The sequence below is a fragment of the Falco rusticolus genome, chromosome 7 (assembly GCF_015220075.1).
Source record: "Falco rusticolus isolate bFalRus1 chromosome 7, bFalRus1.pri, whole genome shotgun sequence".
Taxonomy (NCBI): domain Eukaryota; kingdom Metazoa; phylum Chordata; class Aves; order Falconiformes; family Falconidae; genus Falco; species Falco rusticolus.
In genome coordinates, this window is record NC_051193.1 from 11,304,519 (window position 1) to 11,331,004 (window position 26,486).

At 42.8% G+C, this 26,486-nt stretch overlaps 1 long non-coding RNA gene across 1 annotated transcript; it reads right to left on the reverse strand.

Annotated features, from left to right (window-relative positions):
- Positions 1-16,774: 16,774 nt before the first annotated feature.
- Positions 16,775-22,524, reverse strand: LOC119151840. The gene is made up of 5 exons (XR_005105570.1): positions 21,995-22,524; positions 21,778-21,878; positions 19,623-19,626; positions 17,292-17,339; positions 16,775-17,105 (listed from the first exon to the last, which is right to left on the reverse strand). It is a non-coding gene; the product is annotated as an uncharacterized LOC119151840 (long non-coding RNA).
- Between the last annotated feature and the right edge of the window lie 3,962 nt (positions 22,525-26,486).

A 26,486-nucleotide genomic window follows, 5' to 3' on the forward strand; every position in this document is an offset into this window, starting at 1 on the left:
CACATTCCTCACTAACCAAGGGCAAAATCAGAAAAAATCCTGGACAGGTAAGTTAAACGTACACAAAGCTCCCTTCAACTCAGCCAGATCTTCATATTTTTCTCTTGGTATGGAAGTCTTCATGTAAAGAAGCTAAATCTGGGAACCTTGTGAAGTGATAAATCAGTTATGAAATGGGAACCTCCATTACAGGCTGTCTACTTAATTATTTGACAAGTTAATTAATCTCCTAAGCAACTGTAGAACTGCTGTTTCCTTGGTAAGAGATGGAAACAAACTTTGGCAGATCCCATAGGTCTTGGCACAATAGTGTCAATAAGACTCTAGAAAGTTATGTATAACAGACACTAAGTGAGGTCAAACTGCCTCCGTAGGGGTAAGTGGAGTTGCTTATTGCCTGAAGGTGTTTATATTGCTAATTATTTTGCTGCAGCTAATTATGGTTTACCTGTTCAGTTACAGCTAAGTTTTCAAAAGATGCCTTTATAACCTTCAGGAAGATATCGGATCATGATAAGAAAGGACAGAGCCTCCTGCCTCGTTAGAACAATGGCATCGTCTGCCTCTCCTCAACAGACAACACAATTACAGATGACACACTAATTGATGCTGAAGTTTTCCAGTGAGAAAGATGGACACACATTATTATCCCATCAATCTTGTTCCACATGGTGTCTTGTATCTCTGTTTTTTCCTACTGTGGCGGCAAATTGACTGAGGCACACTGAACAGTCTGTCTGTGTTCCCAAGGGTACCCCGTGATGGAGTGAGGGCATCTTGCAGGGCACGAGGAAAAAGGTGAGCCCAGAGAAAAGATCACTCAGTGTGCACTGAAGCCAAATTTACTTCCACCACCTTCTTTACCTGCTTATTTCTCCATTACATAGTATTCATTTCAAAGGAAACATAGGAAGGTCCAATGCCTACTTACTACATGTGCATTGCGTTACACTGAGCAACTGTTTGACCATTAAGAGCAACTGTCCCTCGTTCACACGCAGTTCTATCTGAGTTTAAACACAGACACCGATAGGATATCTGCCAGGTCTGTAAGTACATGTAAACCCCAATGTGAATGAGTTATGTATCTATTTGACAACTTTCCAGTCATCTAATCTAAGTTACAGTTTTGCCCAATTTATAATAGCATTTGGCACTTATGTGTATTTACTACCTTTCATGTGCTTCATAATCTCTACATCCAAATCATGGAGTTGAGCTTAGTCCAAACCCCATATGTTTTCCATCTCTTGTTGAAAACAATTTCTGTTCATATCTGACAGATGCCTGACTTCTACCTGTCCACTATTTTTCCCAATAGCTGAGCAGAAAATTATTTATTCAGCTAATGACAATAATACCATTAGTCTAGAAATATAATTGCATATTCTGTTTAAAAAAAAAAAAGCCACTAAAATATAGTGTTTGGCACAGCAGTATTATTCCTGTAATGAATAATCACTAAAGATATTATTGTGGATGCAGTTACCATGCAGCAATGTGAATAAAATGCTTTTGATGGAAAATTGTACTTCAAGAAAATGTATGCAATAGTACAAATGTATTACTGCCCATTAATATGTATTAATTCAATGAAAAATGCCTGACTGAGCTGGTTTACATAGATTAGGATGGCAGGCAGTGAAAGGAAACACTTGGACTTGGTTAAATGGGCTGTGAAGATAGGAGGAACTCTAATCCAAAGCACAGAAGCGAACCACCAGGATAGGCTGTCCAGTTATGCTGGTATGGTTTGTTCCTTCTCTTATTCATATCAGTGGTTTTATTATGGTGAAGAATCAGCATTCAGCATTCCTGGTGCATTAGGTCTACTCAGTCCTCTGGAATCTCTAAAAGCTTTTCATTTAAAAATAATAAAAACAAGACAATTCTTCCCAAGGTAGCTACTTAGCAGGAATCATCTCATTTGCTTTAGTGTCTCCAGGACGCAGAATCTGAACTCTTGACATGCTTGTCATTGTCAAGACAAGCTTATCTGTGCCTAAAATACTCAAGTAATTCAGTCATTACTTTCACTTTGTGCACATCATGCAGGGTTTGTTCCAACTCCCCAGACTGCACCCAGTAGGGTATTCCCATAGCCTTGAGGGGGAACTTTCACGGAGACACATCACTGTTTCGAATTATTCCAAAAGCATCCTTCTGTCCGGGCATGGTTAGTTACACACAGAAAAACCAACAATTTCACTCTCCCTTCTGGCTAACAATCTTGTTATGAGACAAACTGTTATGGTAGTCATATGCTCAGAGTAAGATGTAGCTTTTCCCGAGTTTATTTAAAAAACACACAGTACAAGTCGTAAAATAATCCATCACTTGGTGGTTCTCTCAGCCCTACAGCCTGCACAAAGCCCTGCTTTTGGTGTGGGGCTGGTTGACACCCTCACTCCCCTCTGCCTGTGCAAGAGGGAAGGTAATGTTGGAGAAGGTTTAAGTGAGGAAAGATGGAATACTGACTCCAGAGTAGCCTTTTTGGAAGGACAAGGTGGCCTAGTGTGGATCAAGTCACCAGGGATGCTGTATGAGGAAGGAAGAAGAACCAGAAGAATCTGGGGGTCTCTAGACTCAGGATTATGGGAATATCAACAAACAGCAGATGTCTGGAGGCAAAATATGCACATGATGGGGTTTGAGGACACACAGATGTATCCTGCAGTGTACATGGATTTTTTTCATACTTCTCAGTGTCAGGGTACAGGTTAGTTACTACCAGGAATGACCCTTGGAGATTTTTACTAGCAAAGTAAGAAACATCCCAAGCAAAATCAAAACTCTTCTGTGAAACACCCATGCTCAAAGCAAGATCAGATCAGGATGGGGCAAGAACCTAGAAGCAAAACTCTAGTGCACCTTAAGGGACAAAGTTACAGCAGCTCTAGGCTTAGTTTAGAGATCCCTGTTTACAGTGATAATAATATTTGTCCCAAGAGACACCTATTGCTCTTCCATGCACTGGGTAAAGCTTTAGGATGGGAGACAACTGTTGACCTACAGACTGGAGCTAAGCACATTGAACCTGGCCTGCTATTCTCATGTAATACTTGTGAGGTTCCAGCAACTTTAGTGAGTCCCTTCCTCCAAAAGAAGAGGATTTATATCAGTTTGAGGCCAGCGCCAGCCTTTGTGAAAGCAGGAAGAAGAGGTCTATCTCTTGTAGACATGATAGCTACTAATTCTGCACAGACAAGGCGGATGAAGCTAAAAAATATGAAACAGCTCTGCCTTGGAACAGCACCATGTGTGATCTTCATTTAATCCATTTTGTATGTGAAGTCCCCCAGATATGACCAGTAAAAGAACTGATATTTCAGCAGTTTTTATTTGCATAAACCAACTTAATTTTGACACTCAGAACTTGTTCCACAGCACTTTCATATTGGGGCACCAGGATATAAGCATGCCTGAAAGACAGAAAGACAAAAAAGGAGGAACTTATGTTCAGAAAAAGATCTTTATATATGACCTTGCTAGGACACAAAGGTTACCCAAACCAGTGAAAAATTAGATTATAAATTACTACAAAAGATGTACTATCTTCTTAGCCCAAACAGCCTGATAAATTGTATGTCTAATCCCCAGTCTTACCCACATCCTCATCCAATTTCATCTGCCTTGCATAAAACCTAGTAACCTCTCAATAAACACAGCTGACCAACATGAGAGCAAAGAGTATGGTCCCTGTAATACCTTAAATCCCTTCCCTCCAATAAAATCTGATGGGATCTTTAATGACCACTTCTTATCTAAGAATTTTTGAAATGATGGAACTTGGATCATTCTTTCCACCTCTGTTTTTATGCACATTGTTCCCAGGGCTCTAGTGACATTCTAATAAGTGTATTGAATTTTGAGCTATTAAAGGGATTTTGTATATTATTTATGAGAATGGATTGATTTGTCTCTTATGTGAGGGAATATACGTAAAATTGAGTTTTGTTGTGGTTGTTTCTTTGCTCAATGTCTCTGATATGATCATGGCTTCATAACAATTTCAATATATTATTGCCAGAGGTACTATAAAATAGGGAGACATTATCCTTCATGCCATAATTCTTTCTCTGCTGAATAAACTCAAAAGCTTTCTTTTGTTTGTTTATTGACCCTTTCTTTGGAACATAGTAAATTAAGTGAATGCTGTTAAACAAGAGGCCAAATTACCTTGTAGTTTCACCAAAATGGACTTCAATTAGCTATGTTTCTATGACTGTGCTATTATGCTATTCATAGGCAGGTTATGACATTGACAACAAATCAGTGAAACTTAAGTCCTGTTATTATTGTCTCGAGCTAAAAAATACCTATTTATTGTGCATATGCCTTGTTCCCTGTATAATGGGAGCTTCAGCCAATATGGTCAGAAATAAAACTGACATGAAACACCTGCAAGTTACATTGGCTTTGTAAAGCAGATCATTCTCAAAATAAGTGTGGGAAATGGAAGGAAGGAAAAAAAAAAAAAGCAGCAAACACAGGGTCTTTGGGATGTCCTAATTTCTGCCATCTCACTGTTCCAGCTGTGCAGAAAGGGATATTTGTGATCCAGGTCTGACATGCCCTCAAAGTCTGACATGCCAGAGGATGTTGTGGTCGAAATTAGATACTTGGACACACCAGAAGATTGTTTCCTTCTGCTGTTACTTCACTGTAGAAAATATAAACAGGAAATTGTCATGCACTGGCTCTTTCAATAAGAGAATGACAGGTTATCAAATAAATTTAGTTGATGGCAAGTTCAAAAAATACATCAGGAGATTGCTCTGCACACAATGCGGTTTTGAACCCCTTGTCATGGGATGTTTGGGATGCTAAATTTCTTGTATGGGTTTAAAAAGTGGTTGGATAAATATGGAGAGAAAATTATGTAAGGGATTATTAAATAGAAGGATATCACCTCTAGTGCAGGAAGTCCCTCATCTGTAAGCTGTCTTTCAGAATGAAAGGTCCTCTGACACTGTTCACAGCCAATTTGCTGCTAATGGTCAAGCTTAAAGAGCTCTTGATAGAAATAACATCTCAGCTAATCTTTAAATAACTTCTAAAACCCTAATAGCAGGGACTGCGAGTAGAGAAGTTTACACCTTCCTGATGAAAGGCTGAAGTTGCTCCAGAATGCAGCTGTGTTGACATTACCGTGATGTCTTGATCTGTTCATGCATGCAGCAGGGACAGAGCCCCACAGGGCTGTGCAGTGTGTAATCCCTGTCACAGCCGTGCTGTTTGCAAACTCCCAGCGAAACATGCTGCTTTAACTCTACTTGGTTTTACTCTGTTTTTGCATTTACACTGCTTGCTTTGCATTATCCTCATGCCTACTAAATGGATTCCCAGTCCAGGGTGTTGAATTGGTGTTTTATGGATAGTACAGAGCATGAATTCTCAAGTTTACTCTATATAGTCATCCCTATTTATCTTGCTGATGCCAACCTCACCTCTTGTCCCCTACCACTCAAAAAAGATGCCCTTTAAAGTTTTACCCTACTCCGAAATATTTTGTTGCAATTCAAAGATTATTCCCTTGTCTTGCCTTTTTTTAATTTTCTTCAACTAATAGCTAAACAGCTGCAGCAGCATGCAACTTCAGAGCACCCTGCTGCTGTTCTCAAAAACGAAACAATCTGTACTTAAACCAATTTGCTTGTAAACCCCTGCTTTCCTGCCTCCAGACTGCTAAACTGTTCATGCCCATCATGTCAATCTGTTTTTCCAATGCAGAGATCACTCTATCAGTGCCAACTAACCCAGTACAAACTAAGCCTGCAGGCTTTGCCTAGGGAAGAAAAAATAATGTCTCTGACCTCATCACCTAACTACATTTTATAGGAGCAATACAATTTAGATTGACCACTGAGGTCTGGATGAAAGGCAAGGTCATTTTAAAAGGTGAATAATATGTCCCTGTCGTTGGGGTGCAGGATTTACCTCTCGAATCCATATTAAAGGGAATCTCACAGCTATCAGGGAGTTGTGAATATTGTATTTCAGTCTGAGCTCAATGCACCTAACTGCAATGCAAAAATATGTGCTAGAAATCAACTTGAACTGTTAAGATATGAGACACTGAGAATGAACACAAATAATTCTAAGCCAAGGCACCAGCAGGGGACTGATAGAACATATAACCAGGAGACTGGCTGTTTGTTTCTTTATTCATACTGTTTTATGATTTCATTTCTCTGTGCTGATTAAAAAGGGACTGAAAAACAGTGTTGGAGACTGAATATTTTGGGCATATGCTGTTCAAGTCTCCCCAAAACAGCTCTGCCACAATCAATCCCTTTCCATCTTTAAATTAGCAGGCTTTCTTAAAAAGCATTTCTCCTAACTGGTGTTCAGTATTCTGGTGGAAGGAGATCGTCTTCTGAAATCTAAGCTAATCATGCTTGTTAATACCTTTTACCAACAGGTATCTTCTTGTCCTTTAGGTTAAAGTGGTTTTGCCCTCTCCTGGTGTTTACAGCACTACGTAGTTATCTCAGTCTTCAAAATTTTAGGCTGTACAAGCCAAGTCTTCCTAGCTTTTCTGGTAGGACTACTTCTCCATTCTCTCGGTCACATTGTCCTGTTCCACAACTGCTCCATTTCAAATCCATCCTTCTGGACTGTCAAATCTCAGGTCAGGAGGTCTGATCTTGCACAACAGCATCAACACTTTTCTATTTCAAGAACAATACCAACTGCTATACTTAAACCCCACAATGACTTTTTAATGGTGACATCATATTGGTGGCTCACAGATACCTTGTTATCAACCGTTACACCTGTGTTTTTCTCCTTTTATGTCATTGCCAATTGACAGATCCACAGATCATAGTAAAAAATATTGCTACTGTAACCTAAATACATGATCTAGTGGTCTACACTAGTAGATCCCATCCTGTTTCTGTTACTGGAACTCTAAGAATCTTCTAACTCTTCTTACAATATTCCAGCACTTCCCATTTACCATGTTTTCCAGGTTGATATCTACAGGTACAAATGTAATATGGACTTTTTATACACCAAGTATTCATGGATGAGACTCCAGGAAGCCCCTTTAGTTCTGCCATTTCTACCCTTCTTTCCACCTGATGCTTCTTCCTTTAAAAAAAAAAAAAAAACCCAAAACTATTGCTCTTTCCCCTTCAGCTGCTTCCTTGTTTGCCTTATAGTCCCTGTGTTAAACCCCATATTCACCAACAAAACTAATAATTTCTCATGCAGCACCATATCGAATGCTTTACTGAAATCCAGATAGATTAGATCTACTGCATTTCCTTTGTCTAGAAAATCAATTATTTTATCAAAGAAGGATATCGAGTTAGTCTGGCACTCTCTGTGTCTTTGGTAAATCTATCTAAATTTTATCCTGGTTTACATTTAATTCCATGTCTCCAATTATTCTTTCCTTAAGAATTTAGTCTAAAGCCTTTGTGTAGTCATCTCTATTTGTGATCCAAGTGGCTTTGACCTTAGTTTGCAGGGACCCTACACAATGAGGTTCATTGTTCGGATTCAAGATTTAGATGCAAATGCCTGTACAGTATCATGATGTGCACTCAGAAGTATCTGTGCACAGGGAGTGCAACAGGAGAACTAGAGCAATGAAGAGCTAAGACCATCAGACATTCAGGAAGATGTAAGGAAAGCATCATAAATTCTTGCCCTATTTTTAAGCTCTTTTTTAGACCCCTGCCAAGACAGCTGCCCCTGTGCAGCTATTTTTTTCTGATGAGGATGTTCTGAGTCTACTGCTTCCACGAGTGTACATTGCACTAACAGAAAAGAGTCTCAGAGGGTGAAGGTTCCGGCACGAATCAGCATCTGCAAATCTACTGAGACAGACTGAATTACGTCCTTTCATCTGTTCTGGTTTTGGTGTCCTATCCAAGTCTCAAAGGGAAATCCAGGTGTTACAAAAGCATCTTCTGCACCATTATTTGATATTTTGCTCACCATTTCACATCCTTCAGAAGAACAGGACCAGTAATTGGTTTTTCTGGGGGAACCCTCAGAGATAAATATTGTTCTTTTCTTTTTCTCTTTTCTCTTCTTGCTCTCTCCTGTCCTATGAAATATACTATCCTCGTCCTGCTGAAGCTGCTATAAATGAAAGGCTGTCAGTGCTGCCATTATAAGCCTCATTTTTAAACACTTCATCATTCAAAGGCAAAGATTCCTTTTCTCTCCTTGCCACATCTGATGCTGGGTGAAAAAGGTCAGGCACAGGCTACTGCCTAAAATACAGTTCCTCCGGATTTTTAAACACAACCATAAGCGTTGTTGAGCAGAGATGGGCTAGCAAGACTCCAATATAAAGAGACACCAGCATTTTGCCCTATGAAGCCAGGTGCAACGCTGGAGTGGAAACCTGAGTCTAAAATAATGAATATTGTAATTATCCTTTATCCTGCAAACAGTCTTAACTGGATTCCCACAGTCAGGCTCCTTCAAAGTTTGGGAGATACGTGAACCAGATCTGGTTTTGTAATCTGTACTTACAATAAAAAAAAAAAAAAAAAAACCAAACAAATCCCAGCTCTTTCTAAAGCAGGCAGAAATAGCAGAATTTCCAGGAACCACAGGAAGACAAAAAGCAGAACAGAGTGTCAATAACTCCACATAAATTTAAACCTCTGCATAAGCTTTGGGATTCTATTGGGATGTACAGGCAAGAGAGAACGATCCAGGAATGAAAGAGAGAAATTTGACCTGCATCGTAGATGAATGGTCTGTTGGTAGAAGAGTAAATGTAGGATAGTCCAATGGCATTTAACCTCCCTGTGTCCGGATTTCTCATCCGTAAAATGATAATAATGATACTTGCCTTTGCGAAGTACTTTGATATCTGTGGTTGAAAAGTGAGGTATAAAAGCAGACATTGTTATTTCAAAGGGACTGAGAATAGCAGGTGTCATAGATCTGGAATTACTCAATAGACAAATATTGCAGGGAGAACAGTGAGAGTTAGCAATACCCTGTAGTTTGTTGTAGCTTTAATAATGGTGACTTCCCTGTTCAAGTGCAGTATTTCAGGTAATTCTTCCATTGCTCGCTTATCAGGTAGGGGATAAGGAACAATTTATTTTGCTGGGAGGACATAACTGGAGCCAAAATGATCTGGTGTGGAACAATTAGCAAATTCACTTTTTGTATGCAGTTTTCCTAGAGAAATTCCCAAACACTCCTGTTCATGTGGAGGATTTACTTATTTTCTCAGCCATCAATGACTTTCTGTAACATGAACACAAGTTGCCCTTTGGGGGAACCACTTTTCCTTCTTTTCCTTCCTCAAAAAATCTACATATTTTCTGTTGAGGATGGCAACTTTCATGTGTTTCCTGATTAGGCTGGATGTTTGCACCAGTATCTCCATCTCACATGTCACTCCCAGGCTGTCCCAGCACACAGTCTTGGGGGAGCCACAGCCCTGTCCTTGCTGAACCCCTGCTGCTGCCAGGGGTCATGCCTGACCTTGCACGATGACTCCTTTCAGCTTCTCCTGTACTCCAGCCCAGCGCTTACTGAAGGATATCAGCGTGAAATAAAGCTGAGCAGATTAATACCCATCATGAAGGGATGTGGGGAATATGCAGTCATACAACCTGGATGCTTGGCAGCTCCATGTGCAACAGGAGAGGAAAATCAAAGTGAGAAATGCATTCATCGGAGGGACAGCAGCTCTGGACCTTTGATTTGTCTATACGGAGTATGTCTGGAAAAAATCAGGGGCAATTCTTGTCCAAACAGTGGCCACAGCTCACACCAGCACCAACCCCAAGCAAAAGTCATGAGCTGAGCAAAGCTCATGGAAGCTGCCAGGCTGATGGCTCCATGTACAAACACACCTCCCTGCAGACTGCATGGGGGAGGAAAAGTCACTGCAATGTATTCAGTGCAGCGATCTAAGTCCAGAATAACTTCACCAGTGGTAACACGCAGTCTTCTTTATATCCCTGACCTCATGGCTCGAAAAATATTTCAGATGTTTAGGCAACTAAAACTAGGCAGATTTCAACCTCTGAAGTGAAGCTCATGAGTTCATCCACAAGGAGATTAATCATCTTCTCTGTCAAATGCATTCAGAGAGGCCTAGAGGAAAGAGTTTAGCAACGCTGCTTTGCCACAGGTTGCTCTCCAGAGCAGAAAGGAGGAACCCAGGGAACAACAGTGGGAAGGCAAAGAAGGAGCATGCACACAGGCCCACCCCTCGCCTGCCTGAGGGGAGCTGGCATCTCCGCCAGTCGCCTGCTGTCCTGCCGACCGCAATGCAGGGCTCCAGCTGGCAAATTGCCACCTAATGCGTGCACAATCATGGGCATTTCAAGTAACTTTCGAAATCCCCATCTAGATAATGATGGAGCAGGTGCGTCAGGCCAGGCAGTCCAGCTGAGCTAAGTACACGTCTGAAGAATGGTGTTGGGGGTGATGAGGCATCTGAGAAAAGCAGTTCTGCTGGCGTTGTTCAATCGCCTGCAGATAGACCAGCTCATATCAGGTAGTGGCTTCCTCCCTCTATGTGCTCTCAAATCCTAACCCAGGAAAGGCAACATGAGGTGTCCATGATATTGCATGTGTTAGAGAATACTGAGAGCTTGGCTTCTTTCTGTGTATGCCCATAGGTCAGTTGAAGTCTCCATCTCCAGTCTTTTCTTGGCCGTACCCACTGCCAGTATGTTACACACCCAGAAAAGGGCTGGCTGCTGACTGACGACCAGTGGTACTCCCTCTACCCTGCAGACTGGGAGATCAACATCTGCCAATCCTTTCTAACTCATTCCCTGTCCTCCTTTGCAAAACCCGTGTGGCTCTTCCATTCACACAATTGCACTAGTCTGGGAAACTTCTTTAGTCACCCCCTTCTTTCCCTTATGTTTTGCGTAAGAAAGAAAGAAATGCTTGGGATAAAATACAAAACATTCCTGTAAAATTTGTTTCACTCCCTTCAGCCCTTCTCCCCAGAATGAAACTAAACACAGCAAAAGCCAGTCTGCTGGTTGGAACAAATACAAATAAAGGAAGGTATGATAAATCAAGCCCAGGTTGCTCTCATACTATGGTCTGAATGAGGTGACTGTCTTCTGTCTATGATAGCAGTAGCAGGGCATTTTTATGTTCCAAATTACAAGGGATTCGTGATCACTGAACAGAGACATTATTGTAAAGCCTAGGGGTGACTTGCTGAAACTTTAGCTAAAACAGCTCTGCACTGTGTCCAAGAAACAGCTGCCTGATCTCTTGCATTTGTAGAATCATTTTTAGATCAGCAAGACATTCTGGGATTATTTTCTTCCAGTGGGCAATGCAGATTTGGTAACAGCAACCTTTCGTGATTTTATATTTGCTTCACTGAATCCTTCTCAGAAGCTGGAGGGGGAATTTAGAAACTTCATTTTGACATTGAATTTGTTATTCAAATCTAAATGTTTCATTTTGCCACTTTCAAACAAAATATTTGTCTTTCCTTTGTGAATTTAGTTTGGTTAGAAATTGCCTTCCCTTTTATTTTGAAAGGTGTGCTCAAACCCCAGCTGTTACCTCTTATAAAGGCACAAAAGGAATGTTTTTGCTCAAACCGAGATTTTTTTTCCTTTTACTTTTAGCTTGAAAATAACTGGTCAAAAACAACACAGAAAAGAAGCATTCTTGCTAGTGAACCGAAAATTCAATTACCTGAAAAGCTCTTATTCTCATTTCAGTGCAAGGTCTTGTCTGCAGAGGGAGGTGAGTGTGCAGCACACTCCAGCACACATTTATAACCCGACCTGTTGCATAATACCTCCCCCGTATGGATGCCCTCCATTGAGGACAAACTTAGACCATTAGAATATAAGTTTTCCTGATCAAAGGAAGAATGAAGCTTAAATTCAACCCACTTTCCTTAGCTTACCTAAGGCCTGAATTGCCATCTGGACATGAATGTTTCTCTTCAGTGGGTACCTGGGGATTCTGGGCTGACCTTATACCAATTTAGACACCTTGGTGAAGAAGCTAGAAAGGAAGAATCCCTTCCTTTGGTGCCCATGAAAAATGTCTTCCCAGGACTGGCTGACTACATAAATACACCTTGGCCTAATTCTTCAAGCATCAGTGACCCTAAACACCACCACCACCCCCCCCCCCAAATCAGCAGATTTTTGCACAACACCCTTCCTATGGGGTAGGCTGCCTCAGGAAGTATATGGAATAGTTTCTCATGAGCTTCTCCAAAGGCTCGAATAATGTTCCTAGACTTGCCATTGGGGTCTTCTGCTGTAGGAAAACGTAATATTGCACTTCAGAATTAACGAGTCCCAGAAAACAAGGGGGTTTAAAATTTCTTAATCCATTTCATGGCCCAAACAATTCCTGTTTGTGTCTGAAATCTTCCTGCCTCTGACTCATCTCCTTTCATGTTCCACCTTGTCCATGGGAGGAAACCTTAGATCCATCAACTCCTGTCATCCAGAATGCAGTCTGACAGTGACGACAAAACCTCCCTGGGGAGGCTGTGAGTGCAAGCAGCTGCTAAAGCCACACAAATGGGACTGTGTGGCAGTCCACAGATCTGGCTTGCATACTGTCAACATTATCACCCTTTAAAACGCACAAGCGATGTGCTTTTGCTGCCCCGATTGATGCACCACTACTGCCTCCCTCTAGCAGAGCTCAGTGCGCAGGGGAATGCAGGGAGGCAAATGTAAAGCTGCTTTCCTCCTTGTTCCCCACCCTATCCAGATCCTGTTTTCCCATCAACAGCAGAGTATGCAGGAGGTGAGGCTGGAGGCTCTCTTCTGTGGGGTGTTATGCTGCTGCATCATCCCCATCAGGCTCAGATGTCAGCAAGGCACAAGGGATTGGCATTTTTGCTGCTGTGATGGGAGTGTGACTTTTGTTTCTCCAGTAGCTCGATCTGCTTTATCCAGGGAAATCACAGCAAGTGCATTGTGCCAAGTCCTGATCCCACTGAAGTCAGTGACACAGCTCCAGCCGACCTCAGTGGGACCAGGATTTAAGTAGCACCATGTAATTCCTATAGGCTTCTTGTGTAGTTTATGAAACATATGTGCTCTCTCTCTCTGCATGCTTATTTGACTTTCACACTCTTGATGGAAATGTGTCTTTATAAATTTACAAATAGCGCAGCAGCTGTGTGTTTATATAACCTCATTTGAGGGCCACATGTATTCTCACCCTTGCGCTATTAATATTTATACTGTCACAACCACATACACACAAATACCTCACACAAATACACACACATGCTGTGGAACAATAAGGAAAACAGATCCAAAATCCTTCTGAGTTGGTCATGCCTTTAAAAAAAAATCCAAAGGCAGATTTCTTGAAAGACATTATGAAGGAACTTTTCACTAGATCTTGGTATCTTTGTGGAAACTTCTATGCTTTTGCACCCTTAGTTTCTGCACAGCAACACCTTTCCCTGAAGTGAAGTGACCTGAGTCTAAAATGCTTTGCAGAGCAAAGTCAGATATTTCAGCCAGTCAGGAGACAATTTATAGGGCAACCAGGGCTTCAAGCACTGCAAACTATTGATGGCAGGGCAAGCAACTCCAGCTGCTGCTGCAGCTTCCCAGCCGATGTAATGACCATTGTTCAGAAGGCCACAATGCAGCTGGGTAACAGCTCTTGATGAAAATTACTTTTTTTTTAGGCAAAAATGCAGAATCAGGCTGCTTTAGTCAATCTGCAAATTACTCAATCTGCTTCAAATGCAAACAGGAAAAAAAAAACCTGCAAAACATACAGCTTAGATGTTTTATTTTGACAACTCGGATGAAACATTTTGATTTCCTCATGCTGAAAAGCTTAGCATTCTTGAATTTCCCTCCATTTAATTCTGTCTGTTCCAAAAGATGAAAACTATTTGTCCTATCCTAAATATTAATTATTTTTTAACTTTCTGCTTTGCTAGAAAAATTGGTTTAAATGATGATTTAAGGTTGGCCAAGTGCAATTTCTTCTTTTCCTTCCCTCCACATCGATTTTCCAGCTTAGTCAGTGAACCAGCTCCCTGTAAGGAGCCCGGTCCAGCCTTTCTTCCAAGGTCCTGAGACCAAAGAGCAAATATGTGGAGGTGTGAGTAGGACAGATTTTGTGTACCCATTTGCACAGCATGCACAAGGCAGAGACCAAGCAGCCTTGCTAAGTCTCCTCCTTCCCTTTTACAAGGAAACTTTGCTGTGAGACCACATGGCTGTTCTGATGCCAGCAAGTTCCCTGCAGATGGAGAGAGCAAATAAAAATGTGCATATTTACATTATACATGCAGATTAGATAGTGTGCATTCCTCACAGCCTGTCCCTGAAACACCCTCCAAAAGGAGCGTGGGGGAGAATGCAAAGAAGTTTAGTCCAACTCTGTTCTCTTATTGTCTCACTCCCACACTCCTGCTCTTAAATATGTCCCCCTGGCTGATTAACCCTTTCTAGTGACCTGCATCATGGATAAAACTCTTAGTGCCTGGCAATCTCTACCTTAGTGAAAAAGTGGAAATATCTGCTTTCAGAGTACTCTAAATTCAAAAGCCAGCAGAAGTACCTTCTGGATGGCAGCGGTAATGATGGGGACATAAATTACTGCATTTCTTCACCTTTGCATTACCTGGTGAAAGAAGAGAGCCAGGGGGTGTTTACTTATGTGTGAACATAAGGAGTTACCCTGACATGGAGCCAAAGCATCAAAATGGTGAACTTAAGCCCTGTTGTATTTGCAAAGAGCTTTTGCAACCAGGCTAACTTTCACAGACCATCTCATTTCTGAAGCTCTCTCTCCAAACATCCCTCCTCAGCACCCACAAGCCTGCTCCCTCTCAAAGCCAGTTTCAGCCTCTCCTTGTTCACCTCTCCCCACCTCTCCCCATCCCTCTTTCAGCCTCATCTCCCTGCGCCATTGTGGGGAGCTCCTAATGCCCTCCTGAGCATGAGCATCCCTTCCCCTGGAAGTCCTCCTGTGAGCTCTGTTTTGGGAGAAGTGGATTCATGGTGGCATTAAAGAGCAAGCCTGTGATGGGCCATACAAAGTCTGCTCCTGGAGGAAGTCAAATATAGCTTCTTTGAAAGCAGTACGAGAGCAGTATCAGATCCATCTCTTTCCATACTACACTGAATGATCTTCAGACTCAAAGCTCTTGCCTTCTGGTGAGCTAGGTCCTGGATACCTGCCTGTGGACTGGGCTGCTCAGCTCCATCTGCAATAAGACCACCAAGACAAGAGCTTTGACTCGTGGTGAAACCATCAGCTTGCTTCAGGTGTCCCCTTCTTAAAAGGCCTGGAGCTAGACCCCTGCACATACAAAAAAAAATCTGCCAGGAAAGAAGTCTGGGATCATGCTTCACTGACAGAGCCAGGGTAGCCTGAGAACCTGTGGGCAGTCAGAGACCATTCCCTGGGCTATGAGGAACCACCCCGCTGAGCACACATACCCCCACAACCACCCCTATCTCATCTCTCACACTGCAGCACTCAGGTCTGCCCTCCCAAATGAGGTTCCTCAGGGTGCTTCTTCTTCTGGCTCTTCTTGGAGCAACACACTCATTCACACATGCTCCCCTCGCCCTCCCACGCAGCTCAGCACCGCAGCTCAATTAGGAAGCTATGACCCGTTTCTCTCCAGAAAATCCTTGCCAGGCTCTGCCAGCTGCCACCTCACTGACAGATGTTCTGCTTAGGCACACTCTATCTTTTTTACATAGTCGCAGTCTGGTTAAGTATTTCATGCCTCGTGCTAAACCTCTAGTACTCCCAGTCAGAGGGAATGGCATAGCCAAGTCCAGCCTGGCCCATGCATGACTTTGGAGCACTGATCCCTGCACTCTCTGTGGTCTTCTCTGCAAGTGGGTCACAATGCTGCACTTGGGAAGAAGCTTTCCTTTGAAGTGAGGTTGATCCCAGCCTTTTGAGCTGCAAGGAGAACTGCATGCATAGTACCTGCAGCAGGAAAGAGCCTGGCTCAACGTAAGGTATGGAAGAATTCATGGCATGTCCCAGGCAGACAAAGAAATCATACTTTTGGATGTATTTTTAAAGGTGCACTTTCCAATTTATATCCATAATGTATCAGTGCCTTTGACTTCTTTCACATAGAGAAATCAACAAGAAAGCAAGAGGTTATTAGGCATTGCAGAGTGGGATAGGCAAGGTGAATGGCAAAACCCTGAGTGGTGGATTCTGGGGTGGAGTACAAAGCGTGGTGGGATTTCTTGGGGTACTGTGAGTTTCAAGGGATTACGAAAAGTAAGTCTTCTGGTGTTGTGGTGTAAGAAGCCTTCTCAACTCCTTCTCACAGGTTTTATAATATCCTCACTGCTGCGATAGCAATGATCGCAGAGCAAATGAAATATGGCTTAAAATCATAAGAAAGCTAAAACAATTTCCCTGTTTCATGTTGCACATTTTCAGTTTCTTCTTCAAAGACCTTGCACATAGCTATTTTTTTCTGTTCTAAATTGGCTTTCACACCACTTTCACCAGCATTATATCTGGGTGCTTCCAGTATTACACCAAGGAATGTGATTAATATCTCTTACAGGTAGTTTGTGATGGTTCTTCTTTCTCATGAAGGATATTACAGACTGGACCAATGCAGCTGTTTCTGACACTGATTAGCTCATATGGTTGTGTGAGATTAAAACTGTAGCTAAAAAAAAAAAAAAAAAAGAAAAAAGAAAAGGTGCCTGTTTAAGGTCCCAAATCAACCCCTAAATATATATGGAGACTTAGACTTAGGAAATTGCTTTTGCATTTTTAAAGCAGCTGTTTGAACATCTAGCCCTCATTCACTTAACATATACAATATTGCCCATTCAAAGCCTCGGAGCCCAGTTTATTTTAGTGTTACATCAATTTTACTTTCAGGTGCTGTAATTCTCTGATAGGTCAATGCCGATGCTGTTGTGTTCCTTTAAGGTGCAGTGTGTCGGTTCACAGAATGGCAGGTGAAGACTTTAACAATTAGTCCATTGCATATCCTAGAGCATAGGAAAACGTAATGGTGACCCAAGATTTTACTGCAGACAGGGGGCCCCTGATGCACTGCATGAACGGGGCTGACCAGTCACCACATTTACAGCATCTTCAGTGCAGGTCTGGAGTCATTTTGTTTAAAACTGTAGGAAAATAGTAAAGTCAATGTGGCACAAAGTACCACACAAGTGTTATGAATAAAAGCTTCAAAGGGTACTAAAGTGCCATTGATTACCTTTGAGAGGATCTTTAAAATCTCAAGTCCAAGATAAAGAACTTACACTTACACTGTAATGTTAAACCATCATCTCTACGCTTCTAGTAATCACCTTTTCTCCAGTAGATGAATCCAGCCATTAGCATCCTGTCAGGGGGTTCTCATTAAACAAAAGGAAATCACAGCAAGTTACTTTACTGCTGAGTTCAACGGTATTATGCCCTTCAAAAGCCACCAGTGGTCACCTCTGCTCTGGCAGCTAAGATTTTAGGAGGGATTAACATGCTTGTTCTTGATGATGGCTTAATATCTTGCATATCTGGAAAGCCAGTCAGAATTCAGAAGTGGCAACACGACAACAAGATGCCTCACTGCATTTCTTTATATTTTTGTTGTACCTCATACCATGGCTTATTTTATAGAAATAGAATCTAATAAACTAAGATCATATATTTTTGAGGAATGGACAGGAGGAGGAAATTACATGTTTGGTTGATAATTATAAGATTGCCGTATGAAGCGTTTGAATAGATACTGACTGTTATTTTGAGGAGGCATTTACAACAATGCAGGATGACATGACACAGGGCAAGTGGATTTAAAACTGACAGAGTGCAAAATGGAGGTGGGGAATGAAAAGGGAAATAGCTTAGAGTGATTTCCATGTGTAACCTCCAAGACTGGTATTTCTCTTTCTTTCGGGAAGCCATGATCCCCAGAAACACATATCCATGAGTGATTTCAGGTTGGAACATGTGTTCAGTGTCCTCTAAGAATATGGGCTGAAGACAAAGAGAAAGGAGAGTAGGAAAAGCAAGCTGGTATTAACTACAGGCAGGTGTCCACACTGGAAAGCTATGCCATGTGCTGGTTTTCGCAGTTCAAGCAAGCTGTTGGCAAATGAAAGGTGCTTTCAGAAAAAAAAGTATCAGTAATTGTTTCAAAGACAAGAAATCTCCTAAGTCCAAAGACTCAAATCTCTTCCCAAGTACCAAAGACCAGCTGATGGACTTACTTTGGAAACTCTGACACGAGGAACATTGTGGCAATAAGCTCAGCCTGGAAGACAGAAACAGCTAATTAAGTGACTTGAAGTAAGAGCTAGACACTGTGTTTTGGTGCATGTAGCATAAAGAATCTTTCCATTATTACTGCCTATGTCATCCTTCTTCACTAGTACCTTTGTTGCTGTTTCAATCCTTCAACGGTTTCTCTCATTTGCTTTTGACACTTCGGGCTTGTCTTAAGCCAGCTGAGTGATGACTTTCCCTGAGCTGCTTTTCAGGGAGGCGGAGTGAGAGGGAATGACAGCAAGGCATGTTCGGGGAGCACCATCCTCCGACTACAAGACACATGAGCATTTTTAGGGTCAGACTACCCTCCAAGGAAGGAAGCCAGCACCAGAGCCTCACTCTCTCCGCCTGCGTGGCCAGTACCTCTCTGCTGTTAACACATAGGCTGCATGCACTGGGACAGGGAGCAGCTTGTATTTGCAGGGACCTCCAAGGAGAACAGCCTGAAAATGTCAGAACTCCTTTCCTTTACAGGCCCGCTCTTGGGAAGCACGGGAAGACACTCAGTCCGGCCAACAGACTGCGGTAAGGAGGGTGCTGTCATGCAGAAAATCTTGGCAGGAGCCTTAGACTGCTGAACCCTCTCCCAGCACCACACAACCAACCCAGCCAAGCGAGCGACAGCTACTAACAGGCCATCTCCCAGCCTGGCCCAGATCCGACTCACTGTCTGAGCCAATGCTTGCTATTGCTGGGTTGCTTTACCTAGACGGAGCCGGACAGGTGGCATTGGCAAGAAACCAAAAAAAAGCAGTTCATTCCTGGGGAGTAGTCTTCCATCCAAGACGGCACGTGATAGGAGATGTGCTGTGTATTGGCAGCAAGATCAGATGTGCCTTACAACAGTTTCTGAAGCTTTGGAACTAGTTCAGGCTTGAAATTCAGAGGAATTTGGTTAACTTGTTCTGTTTTGTCTGAATAGCACCTTTTTTTTTTCCATGTGGCTTCTGGCTTCAGCTCCTGTTGGGAGTGCTGAAATTCCATCACAAAAGCTGCATCATCACTTAGCTTTTTATTATAGACTTTCAGCACTACATGACTGCTAGTGAATCTACAGCCATGCTGGAAATGAGAAGGAACAACCAACAGCTCTTTAGATAATGCAAAAAGACCGCGTCTTTCTGCCAACGGCCACCTCCATTTGCATTTCCCTTCTCCTCCAGCAACTGATGCTACCACAAGATGGGATTAACTGGAGGTGCCCTTTTACCTTCAGGAAGATTATTTGCAGTGGGAGGCATTTTTCAGACTGAGTGACAGTGACAGCACTGTGGTGGGAGGGAGAGAGATCCCTTGAGGGGTCTCTAATACCCCTCCTTGCATTTCCCGTTCCTTAGTAATCTCTTCTCTGCAGGCTTGTCCTACCCAACCTCGCTTGGCTAGTAATTGCTAAAGGAATCAAAACACAAGGTATGGCAGCTGCAGGCATCCAGTGGAAAAAAAATACCCACATGCACACGCACAAGTCTAAAAGAGAGAGAGAAGGAGAGAAAGCACATTAAAGAAAAGACAACATTTGCAGCAGGCTGGTGTGTCCTTGACCGAAGGAGACATCAAAGACAGCTTCAGTGATTTACTCTTTGACAGGCTGGCATCTCAGTGATTCACGGAGCTAATCAATTAGGTGATACATTCCCCCTCCCTGCCACCCCTTTAGTTTTAACAGCTTCTTGCCAAGAGTGAAAATGTTCCAGAACTGAATGGGTACTAACATCCAGCAGGTTGCAAAAGCCAACAAATGCCATCCCAGTGGGTCTGAAAGGGGGTCACGACACTGCTAAAGGGGATTTGCCACAGAGGCAAGGGCAGTTTAGCCCCATCAACAGTGGATGCCACATATTCCTGGGTCATGCAACACAGCTGATGTCACACAGTTGCACAGCCCCTCCATTTAACTGGGCGTAGGCCTATCCCTGCCTCACCCCTTCTATGCCACGTGCCAGCTTTACAAGCTGCCCAGCACCTCAGTCCTTCAGCCATGCACACAGAGCCTTGGCCTACAGAAGCGCACTTCCCTCCGAACATAGATCTGTACTCCTACAAGCAGCAATAGTTACCCTTTCTTAGACCCAAAGCGGATCTTCATAATTCCTCCCTGCTACATTTAGGTGCACAGACATATACATGCACATATAGAGGCACTTCAGGCACCCACATGCATACAGATGCGTCCCTTGATTATGTATATATTGGTGTTCAGTTGCCTGATCCACGCTTTATGCATTTCACACATGCAAGCACTCACCCTTATTTCACACTCTTTGTGGCACATATATATGCACCAACTTTCTGCCAGTGGCTGCTCTGATGACTGTTAATGGGGAAGAAATTAGTAAAAAGCAGCATTCTCATTGTCTGCTTCCTCTAACTCATTCCAGGTGGGATGCAGGAAAACAGAGCATGGTTTTACAACCCAAACCAACAGCATCTGCAATAACAAAACCCTTCAGAACTGCTCAGTTTTGAATCCTTGACATCTAACAGCAATCCTGCATTTTCCAAAGGCTGCATCAGGGGACAGCACACTCCTCTTCATGTGAAAACATCATGTTGGCTGTCCTATTGCAAAATGAGAGACACCGTCACAGCAGAGCAATTCTTAGTGAGGAGCAAGTCCCGGGAGGCACAGAGGCTGGGAAATACACCACAACAGGCTTCTGGGACTGAGAGCTGCAGCTGGCCAAGCACTGCAGAAAGCAGCCTGCATTTAATGTTCGTGCTTCCTCTCTCCTAATGAGAAGCCACAGAAATCTGGTCACAGTTTAGTACAGTCAGGGAGATGAGAGCAGTTTTGGGGGTTCAGGGAGTAAACCCCTCCATGCATGGGATTTTCTGAAGCCCACCATCATCCCAGAACAGAAATCTTCTCAGGGACACACATGGGGACTAAATAATTTTGACTCATAGCCAGAGTCTGAACGAGCCAGTCAGCACTGGGATGCTGAGCCAGCCATATCATTATTTGCAGTGTTTAAAATTTCATTGAAGATAATATCAGAAGTCTCTAGTCTTTATGGCTGCAAGACTTATCTTCTGAATGTGGCCATTATAGTACTCCGCATATGAATATGCTTATGCACAGCTCAAAGAAGCAGGCATGAGTCTGAGCAGGTACAAAGCACAAGCAGAAAGTAATGGCGCTGCCCTGGTGTAAATCAGGTTCAGAAAAGAGCCCTCAGTTACCCCTGAAAGAAAGGGGGTTTTCCCCTACTTGTCTCAAGACCCATGACCTGTCCTGGTGCTTGACAGGAATGATTTCAGGGTAATCTTCACTACTGATCTTTCTAGGAGAAACAGGATGCTACCAAAGATGAGAGGGCAGTGTTGTGCACCTGCACAGCACCATCAGACAGAGATTTGTTGAGAAGGTGGGAACTCACACAAGTTTTATCCCTGCTTTTTAGCATCATGAGACATAATGTAGCTGCATGGTGAGGAAATCCTCCCCTCTGGGTTCAGACTGGAGATCTCTCACTCTGGCACATTGGGTTCAGAGAATGCAGACAAAAAAAATGACAGTCTTACCCCATTCTCTCCCTGTCATAGCACAGACTGTCTTGAGCATCCTGGGGCGCACCCAGCTGAGCTCTGGCTCCTGGCTCCCTCTTACTGCTCGGAAGAGTCTCCTGCGAAAACAGAGATGTTGTTGAATATTCTCTGATTTGATCTGGATGAAATCTCTCATCAGATCCTGCTGCTCTTCATGGCAAAATACCCACAGGCAACAGAGTCCAATTTTTACCCGTTCAGCTTCAGGCATAAATTTGCTGTTTTCAAAGTGGAGACAGCATCAGATGGCAGAGCGAAGGGAAAAAAAAAAAAGTCCTTCACCAGCTGTGAAAACTGCCCTTTTAATTTTCATGAAAAGATATGAAACAAGAACAAAAGAAATGTTCTGCTGGCTGTTTCATTCCTCACTGGTGTTGTCGACAGCGAGCATTTCCTCTCACCATTCAACTCTTAGATGTCATTAGCTGCTGGATCTCTTTTTAGCTTCCCTCCTTTCCTCTTGGTGAATTAAGTCCTTTTAGATATCGCCTCTTGAATTCACATTCAATTTTGAGGCCAAGTTTTATCTGTTCTGCCTGTGACATAAAAATGGTTGTTTCCTCTTCTCCTACCCAGGTTTCTCTGTTGAGGTAATTCCTCTACCTGTTTCTGTTACTCCACTTTGAGGTCTTGCTTCAGATGTTAGTCTTTCTGCTTTATGTCTATACTGTATCTCATTAAAACTGTGCACCAGTCCAGACTTCTCCTCATTACAACAGGCAGAGCGTATGGGAACACAGTTATAATGAGGGCAAAGAGTATGGCTCAAAACCAACTTCTAATAGCTCATTAGCAAAAAAAAAAAAAAAAAAAAAAAAAAACAACACACATCAGGCACTGTTGTGGTTTCCTCATTTCTTTTAAAGATCTGAAAGCCATCCCCTTCCCCAGCCCATGGAGGTCAGCAATGTTTCATCTTCAAACTCAAGGCAAAGCTGTTGTCTTCACCGAGGATTGTCTCACAGCCTTAGGAATGTCCTGGACTCCATGTCCTGTGATAATGTCTGCAGATGTTCATGAAGTCACTTAATGTGTTTGTGCAGTGCTCATTTATCACCTTCTCAGTGCTCCTGCTACACCTGGGAAACAGCATGGGGAGCAGCACTACGTACTGGCAACCCAACTGCTGACGCTGTTTCCTCCTTTACATCAAGGTGGATCCAGTCCTGTCTGGTGGTGGCTTTCTGCTATTTTGCTTCTGCTCACTCATAGTTGCTTAGGTTTGCATATTAGCCTGACCCAGATTGGGAGTACAGGTACAATTCCAAATATTTCCCAGAATTTGAAGATCCTAGTCTGGCCTGGTGCTGTATTGTACACATGGAGAATGTCAGAGTTCTCCTTTTTTTATGCAAATAGGCAAAATCAGAGGAAGGTGTTCAAGCTTGCAAATAAGCTTTAAAAGACCCCACCATGTATTTTGTCTTCTTCCCCTTCTCGGTAACATCCAGCAGGAGCTGCTATGTACTTGGAAGTGTTACCAAGAGCTAGCAGTTCTTTCAACTGTAAAGGAGCAGAGCTAAAGTCTAGGCTTTACCCTGGCCTTGCTCAGCACGGTGGCTAAACACTATGTAAAAGCTGTGACAACCAAGCAAGGGCCTTAGAATTTATGTGCTCATATTGTTACATTGCCGGGACATCTCTCGGGATGAAGCAATTTACGTTGTAAAATATCAGTGCACTAAAGAGCTGAGGAGGAGCTTCGTTGCATTGACAGCCTGGCTCACGTATTCTTATTAGCTAATCACGGTACCTGTCAGAGAAAAAGACTATCATTGGTGATATTTAATGCTGTACCTTTGGCTCCATTCAGTGCAGGCTCAAAACGCAACATTTTGATAGTCTTACAAGATGCTCTGTCTCCTTTTAAGGGACAGCTGACAAGAAGATGCCTCTTCTGAATGGGTGATGTCTGGCCTTCAGAGCAGTGAAGAGTGATGATGCCACAACTAGAGAGTGTCCCATCTTCTGTAAGAGTGTGGCTGGCATCATCTAGCAGGCTCAAATCCCTGCACTGCAGCTGCAGGGCAGTTAGGGATCTGCTTGTTTTGGGGTTCTGCCTGTGGCTGACAGTGCTGCCCAGCTGAGATAGGAAGGTATCATCTGCCCTGGAGGAATGTGCTCCTCAGAAGTAGGAACACAACTATATTTGAAAGCATTTTATTTTTAGCTTATCATTCATAATTTCACTTGTGTACGTCACAGTGACTCATGCTTTGCTCCCCCTTCCTCAAGCAGGTGCTGGCAGAGGCATGATTCTTTGTTTAATGCATGGTCTCTCTGTTTGAGGGCTTGTTGCAGTGTGGCTTGGCAGTAATAAGGGCTTCTTCTCAACCAAACACTACTAGCTGTGAAATTTTGGATATATGTCTTTTTCTTCCCCCTAAGAAATATGTTTTTGGTAAAACGCAGATGCGGTAAATGCATATGCATTGGCCATATCCATCTGAAACAGAAAAGGCCTCCAAACGGAAAAGGAGCTATTAACACAATGGAGAAGAGACTGTCCCATGCATCAAATCATGTTCCTCACATCACTGCCAACCCCTTAGCAGATGTTCAGTCCAGATGATTCCCCAGAACATCTGTGCCATATCCTCTACCTGCCGCAAGCCGCAAAACACCTCCCTGCAAGACCTCGCAATAAACTTCAGACCCTGTGTAGAAAAGACAAAACCTGCAAAACTGCAGTGTATTACAGAGAAAAATGGGAGACATCAAAGGCAAAGAAAGGAGCAAACAGTTCCTAATAGTTACCTCATGCTTTCCACATGCACTGGTACTGACTTTTCCTAATGTAAAGCCATGGCACTGTGCTAACAACTAGCATTTTTTGTTACCCTGCAGTTCACAGCTCACCTAAGCTTTCTCTGATCCCTCCAGTGAGCCATTAGTGCACCAACTGTTGTGAGGTTGTTTTAGCAACAGTTTGAAAAGTGATTTTTTATGAGCTGTTTATTACCTTCTCAGATTTATTATGTTCCATTCAGACCGATTATGTGAAATAAAAAAAAAAGAAAACAACACCAACTCTAACAAGAACATGAACTAAAACAAAACAAAACAAAACAAAACAAAAAAGTTATTTATCCTTTATTCCTTTTTTTATCCCCCAACACTTTTGGGATAAATGTCAGGATGAATTTAAGTCAACACTGTCAAAGGCAATCATTGGTTTTGAGATTTTAAAACCTTGAGTATCTAAATGAGGGTTCTTATGAGTGAATTTAGTTGCAGAAGGAGATTTGTGGATCCATTCCCAGTGATTGCAAGGTGATTATCTGCTTCTTCCCCTCTTAGGAAGCTGGGTGTCTTTGGCTGGACATGTACAAGAGGATATACCTTACAGAGCAAAACATATTCAAACTTCCAAACATTTTCAGAGCTTGATGGTGCTGATAGGAACGTCTTCACAGTCCAGACCTGAAGGACCACCGGGTGTTACACCAAGCAGAGGTTGTGGGAAGGATTTCCCCTCCAAGAATATGGGGCTACACAAAATAACGTCAAACCAGTCAGAAGAATCTCAGCTAGATAGCAAAGGGGAGTTCTTCTGCCAACAGCACTAACCTCTGTGGTTGCACTTTGGTTAAAAGCTGGTCTATTGACAAATTAGGGTTTTCTCCCCATTTACCCTGCGTTTTCCTTTAATGGTCCCAGCTGGAGAGCAAAGCCACAAATTTCAGTTTTTCCACAATTTCCAGTTTTGTCATACTTTGGAAGTGATTGTTCAAGCAACTACATGTGCAAAGTAGGTACCTGGCCAGCCAGTCCCCCAGCATGGCTGCAACAAGTCCAGCACTCCTCCATCCCATCCTCAGGGAGTTCCCTACTCAGGGAGTAACCAGGGAGTTACGTTATTCCCCTTGATGCCAGTGGGAGCCGGTCTACTGATTGTAAAAAAAGCTCTGGGAATTGCAAGATGAGGCCCTAGAAAATCCAGTGAGACTGAAAGTTGGACACCTGGCTGAACATTTTCGCTTTCCCCTGACAGTTAATGAGATGAAAGCCCAGGAGGATTCTCTGACAATTACAGCTTATGATGAGAATGTGGCTCCTGTGCAGTGATGAACACAGCTCAGACAAGCAGCCTCCTGCAATGAGGAGTTAGTGAGTCCTCATAGGAGTAAACATATCCCCTGGTTCTCTGTGAGGCACCAACGTGTCCCTGACACACCACTCCTTGTGGGTTTCGTTTTTTTCTTTTTTTCTGGTCTGTCCATTAACTGAAGAGGCCACAGAGAATGAACTCTCTTTCAGCCCTAAAAAATGGATTATCTCAGGTCTAGCTGAGGCATCAAGATATAAATAAAGATCTTCAGCTTCCACAGCAATTAATACCCATCCATCAGCTTTAAAATCACCTGTGTATAATAAATGCAAGAAGCTAAACATCTTGCTGCTGAGCTTCCGCTAGTTGTCATCCAGGCAAGACAATTTATGACACCTTTGCTGAGCATCCTGTCGAGGGCTCATTCATGTAGTTCCTCTGAAGGCCAGATGCAGCCTTAAGAACATGAGAATTCAGAGATTTGCCCTGCTGCCTTGTTACCCTGCATGATCGTTTCTGGTAAGTGTTCTTCTTTAATCATTTCCCTGCACAAAGCTCAGGGTTCTCTTGTGTTTGTCTATGTCATATTAATAAGGGTCCATTTGGGAGGACGCTGGGGGTGGAAATGATTTGA